The following is a 6,401-nucleotide window of genomic DNA, read 5'->3' as shown; positions in this document are numbered from 1 at the left end:
CTGCTTGCTCTCTATAGATGCTCCCAAACCTGCTGAGTTTCTCCAGCTATTTCTGTTTTGGTTCATTATTTTTACGCCTATCTCAGCAGACTCCGTTGTTAATCCTTGGCAACACAATAAGACGAAGAATTGTCCTATAGCTGCTGGTCCCCCTCCAAGACACTCGCCATCCTGACTTAGAAATATATCACCGTTCCTTCAATATCACTGGGTCAAAATCCTGGAATTTCCTCCCTAAGGGTATTATGGGTTTACCTACAGCACATGGGCTGCAGTGGTTCAAGAAGGCAGCTCACCACCACCTTCTCAAGGGTAACTAGGGATGGGCAATAAAAACTGGGCCAAACCAGTGATGCCGACATCCTGTGACTGAAAAAAAAGGAAAACCTGACAGTGGCAGCAGGTGAAAGGAAAACGGGTGAACAAACAACATATTGAAGGAACAGATCAGAATGGAAATACCATTGCTGTTATCTGAAACGTTGTGCAGAGAGCAGGATCTAATCAGAAATGGAATGAGTCTCACTGAACTGAACAGGACACATCTGCTCACAACCAGTGGGTGTGCTGACCAGGAAAAGACTGCATATGACAAACAGGTAAAAGCGTTGAATGCCTGCTTGAGTCTCCAGAAAAATACCATCGCCGAGCAGGTGAAATTTAATAAGTACACCAAGTGACTGGGAGAAAACACCCATTTATTTATCAACAATCCACGCATGCTGTCGGAAAATTGGAATGTAGCAGCTTAAAAGAAGAATTAATCAAGGACCGAATTGTAATCAAAGTCTTAGATCAAATATTGTTGAATGTCTTAGAGGTGAGGGATGACTTGGTATTAACAAAAGCCGTTCATTGGAGCAGGCAGGCTGAGGTTAGGAAGAGAATAATTCAGTCATTCGGGGTGATAGGCAGAATCAATTGCAGACACAAAAGCTGACTGAGCAATTTTTTAAACCTAAGAATGAAAGCCTGGTTGTGGCAGGAAGAGAGGAGGCATAGAGCGTGTTGATCAACCATTCTGACTTTCTACTAAATTGTCCTACCAAATGCCTTTTCTTTTGTGAAGATGAGTCACTTTAAAGTAAGATGTTGCAGCAAGAAGCTTGTGGTGTCCCTACCTCTGAGCCAGGAGGCCCAAGCTCAGGTTCCCCCGCTTCACAGATGTATAGAAATATCTCCAAACAGATTGATAAGAATATGCCTATATTGCATAAGCAAAAAGATAAAGCCCCCCAAAATGTAAGACCCTAAGAAATAAAAAAAATGTTAATGACATATAGATGCCATTTCTGGGCAATATCAGAAGATTGGGTCAAGTTAATTGGAGAGTTCCGATCTAAGTGGACACACATGCTTTAAATTAGATACGAGTGCAGCAGTTCCAGTTATTCAGATGCTGAACAGTGGTTAGAGAAAAATCTTCATCAGTCATCACAAATATAACTCCATGGACCAGACATCCAGAGCTTAAAGTCAAAGAATAAATTGACAGTGCTGTCCACATAATGGGAGGCTTCCTCCAGTGAGGGACGAGCTGACAAGTAATTTTGTTATGAAGCTGAAGTGCCCAGCCTTAGGACTGCCTTAAAACCTCATTGTTAACACGTATCACCTCCCAGCACCAACACTTTCATCATCCCATCAACGCCGTGTCAGTAGGGTAGCTGTAAAAGCTAGTATTCCTCCTTATGGAGTGTATTTAATTTGGTCAAACTAAAATTCTGGAAGCTCATTGTTCAGAATTACAAAATGGCTGCCTCTGTTTGGCGGGTGCAACAGTATTGTAGCAACCAGCTGGTAAACTGATAGTGGGCTGTTTTGAGGATAGGTCCTGGTTGTTAAAATCCCGTTTCCTGGAACGTAGAACATTGAACAGTACAGCAGAGGAACGGGCCCTTTGGCCCACAATGTTGTGCCAAACATGATGCCAAATTAAATCAATCCCTTCTTCCTGCCCTTGGTCCATATTCTTCCATTCCTTGCATATTCAAGTGGTTATCTAAAAGTCCCTTAAATACCGCAATCATATCTTCACGACCGCCACCCTTGGCTCCCCCACTCCAACCTCTCACCCTCCAATCCCTCTGCTCTAATCCCAACCTCACCATTAAGCCAGCGGATAAAGGGGGCGCAGTGGTAGTCTGGCGCACTGACCTCTACACCGCTGAAGCCAAACGCCAACTTGAGGACACCTCTTCCTACTGCCCCCTTGACCATGACCCCACCCCCATCACCAAACCATCATCTCCCAGACCATACAGAACTTCATCACCTCAGGAGATCTCCCACCCACAGCTTCCAACCTCATAGCCCGGGAACCCCGCACTGACCAGTTCTACCTCCTTCCCAAGATCCACAAGCCTGACCACCCTGGCTGACCCAATGTCTCAGCATGCTCCTGCCCCACTGAACTCATCTCTACCTACCTCGACACTGTCCTTTCCCCCCAGTCCAGGAACTCCCCACATACGTTCGAGACACCACCCACGCCCTCCACCTCCTCCAAGACTTCCGTTTCCCCGGCCCCCAATGCCTCATCTTTACCATGGATATCCAATTCCTCTACACCTCCATCCGCCATGACCAGGGCTTCTAAGCCCTCCGTTTTTTCCTCTCCAGACGTCCCCAACAGTACCCTTCCACTGACACTCTCATTCGTTTGGCAGAACTGGTCCTCACCCTTAACAATTTCTCCTTTGAATCCTCCCACTTCCTCCAGACCAAAGGGGTAGCCATGGGCACAAGTATGGGCCCCAGCTATGCCTGTCTCTTTGTTGGCTACGTAGAACAGTTGATCTTCCGTAATTACACCGGCACCACTCCCCACCTCTTCCTCCGCTACATTGATGACTGCATTGGCGCCACCTCGTGCTCCCGCGAGGAGGTTGAGAAATTCATCAACTTCACCAACACATTCCACCCTGACCTTAAATTTACCTGGACCATCTCTGACACCTCCCTCCCCTTCCTGGACCTCTCCATCACCATTAGTGACAACCGACTTGACACTGACATGTTTTACAAACCCACCGACTCCCACAGCTACCTGGACTACACCTCTTCCCATCCTACCTCTTGCAAAAATGCCATCCCATATTCCCAATTTCTCCGCCTCTGCCGGATCTGCTCCCAGGAGGAACAGTTCCACCATAGAACACACCATATGGCCTCCTTCTTTAGAGACCGCAATTTCCTTTCCCACGTGGTTAAAGATGCCCTCCAACACATCTCGTCCACATCCCGCACCTCCACCCCCAGACCCCACCCCTCCAACCGTAACAAGGACAGAACGCCCCTGGTGCTCACCTTCCACCCTACAAACCTTCGCATAAACCAAATCATCCGCCGACATTTCCGCCACCTCCAAAAAGACCCCACCACCAGAGATATATTTCCCTCCCCACCCCTTTCCGCCTTCTGCAAAGACCGCTCCCTCCGTGACTACCTGGTCAGGTCCACACCCCCTTACGACCCACCCTCTCATTCTGGCACTTTCCCCTGCCACCGCAGGAACTGTAAAACCTGTGCCCACACCTCCTCCCTCACCTCTATCCAAGGCCCTAAAGGAGCCTTCCACATCCAGCAAAGTTTTACCTGCACATCCACTAATATCATTTATTGTATCCGTTGCTCCCGATGTGGTCTCCTCTACATTGGGGAGACTGGGCGCCTCCTAGCAGAGCGCTTTAGGGAACATCTCCGAGATACCCGCACCAATCAACCAAACCGCCCCGTGGCCCAACATTTCAACTCCCCCTCCCACTCTGCTGAGGACATGGAGGTCCTGGGCCTCCTTCACCGCCGCTCCCTCACCACCAGACGCCTGGAGGAAGAACGCCTCATCTTCTGCTTCGGAACACTTCAACCCCAGGGCATCAATGTGGACTTCAACATTTTCCTCATTTCCCCTTCCCCCACCTCATCCTAGTTTCAAACTTCCAGTTCAGCACTGTCCCCTTGACTTGTCCGGACTTGTCCGACCTGCCTAGCTCCTTTTCCACCTATCCACTCCACCCTCCCCTCCCTGACTTATCACCTTCATCCCCTCCCCCACTCACCCATTGTACTCTATGCTACTCTCTCCCCACCCCCACCCTCCTCTAGCTTATCTCTCCACGCTTCAGGCTCACTGCCTTTATTCCTGATGTAGGGCTTTTACCCGAAACGTCGATTTCGCTGCTCGTTGGATGCTGCCTGAACTGCTGTGCTCTTCCAGCACCACTAATCCAGAAGCATGTTCCAGACTCCTACCACTCTGTGTACAAAGCCAGCCCCTGGGTGGCACAGTGGCTCAGTGGTTAGCACTGCTGCCTCATAGCGCCAGGGACCTGGGTTTGATTCCAGCCTTAGGTAACTGTTTGTGTGGAGTTTGCACATTCTCCCAGTGTCTGCATTGGTTTCCTCCCCCAGTCCAAAGATGTGCAGGTGAGGTGAATTGGCCATGCTAAATTACTCATGGTGTTAGATGCATTAGTCAGGGGTAAACATAGGGCAGGGGAATGGGCCTGGGTGGGTTACTCTTCGGAGGGTTAGTGTGGAATGGTTGGGCTGAAGGATTTGTTTCCATACTGTTGGGAATCTAATCTCTCATCTCCTTTGAACTTTCCTCCTCACCTTAAATGTATACCCTCTTGTTTTAGACTTTTCAACTCTGAGAAATAGATTCTGACCGTTAGCCCTATCTATGCATCTCATAATTTTATAGACTTCAGTTAAGTCTCCCCTCAGCTTCCGCCACACGAGAGAAAACAACCCTAAACTGTCCAGCCTCTCCTTAGAGCTCATATCCTTTAATCTTCATTTCAAGCATGAAAAACAAATCAAAATGTGATGGAGCTGGTAAATATTCCGATTAGATCCATGCATTAGTGTAAAGTCGGAAATAAAATGCACAGAAACGATATGATTCAGAAATTATTCTTTTTTTGTTGATTATTTTCAGATTGTTTGGTTTGAGTGACTTTGTGTAATTAGGGTCAGTGGTTGTAACCTCCTGGAAGTAACTTGTGTAAAGAAATAATAGAGTGTGCTCACCTTTATACTTGACTTGCCCAATAGCTGAAGGGAGGAGTGTAGAGCTGACAGTGCAGAAAAGCCCATCGTGTTTCATTCATCCTCCTCAATTTGATAAACTGTAGGAAAGATGCTGAGGTTTTTCTTTCTAGTGAGCTTCTCACAGGACATCAATCCAGGTATCTTGAGAAGGGACTGTGAATGCAACAGATGGACTAGTATCCAGTGAATAAACTGGAAAACAGTAACCTTGTTATGGTTATTGATGAGGGGCCAGGAATACTCTTCTGGTCCAGGGAGGATTGTAAACGGCTTGATAAATCAATACGCAGTTATTGCCGAGTCCAGCTTTAATTTGCTCAGACTAGAGTTCCTTCACGTTTCGAAAGTCAATAATGCTGCTCCTTGGAGTTTAAAGAGGCAATGCTGACTTTCTGCGTACCTCAGCTAGGGTCTGCCTCTGCACTGGAGGAGAGTTGATGGGACTGATACTGAGTGGTGGGGCATGGATAGGGAGCAAGGTAGGTGCCTCAATGTAAGGAAGTGGAGATGGGAGAAAGAAAGACTTACTTTTGCTCTGTTCTTGACTGTTTATGGGAGTACTTTACAGCCAATGGAGTGGGGACACTGCTGTGATGGAGGAACCGTAGCTGCCAAATGGCGCACAGCAAGATCCCACAACCAGATGTCATAATCTGCTCAGAGGATGTTGGGAAATGGATAAATATTGGCCAGGGCTCCTTTTCAAAATAGCAGCCATGGAATCTTTTACAACCTCCTGAACAGTTGTTTGAGGCTTCAGTTTGATGGCCAATCCAGTGCTACCCAAACTTTCTCCCACCGCAGCCCCATTTCCCATGATCCCTCAGAGGGAATGGGATTATGGGGTTGCGAGAACCTGGGGGAGTATTGGAGCCAAAATGTCAGGAGCCCACCCCAACTGGGGGACCATACCCCCTTACGTAGGCAAACCCTGATCTAACGTGAAAACCACCACCTCTAACACTGCAGCTGGAATGACAATGGACATTTTGTTTCAGCCCAAGTGTGGGAGGGGGTCTTGAACTCAGAACCTTATGACACTTGTTGCTAACTGAGCTACTGGCAGTGCTGAGTGAGGCCATGTTACTCAGCAGCTAGAGTAAGCTAATTGTTAGCTACGTTGTTGAGAATGTGGTACTAGAAAAGCACAGCAGCTCAGGCAGCATCCAAGGAGCAGGAGAATCAATGTTTCGGGCATAAGCCCTTGATCAGGAATATGATCTTGATGAAGGGCTTATGCCCGAAACGTTGATTCTCCTGCTGCTCGGATTCTGTCTGACCGGCTGTGCTTTTCCAGCACCACACTCTCAACTCTGACCTCCAGCATCTGCAGTCGTAACTTT

Source organism: Chiloscyllium punctatum, chromosome 37 (assembly GCF_047496795.1).
Source record: "Chiloscyllium punctatum isolate Juve2018m chromosome 37, sChiPun1.3, whole genome shotgun sequence".
In the NCBI taxonomy this organism is placed as follows: domain Eukaryota; kingdom Metazoa; phylum Chordata; class Chondrichthyes; order Orectolobiformes; family Hemiscylliidae; genus Chiloscyllium; species Chiloscyllium punctatum.
The sequence above is the reverse complement of the archived record's forward strand: the minus strand, read 5'-3'. Positions refer to the sequence as shown.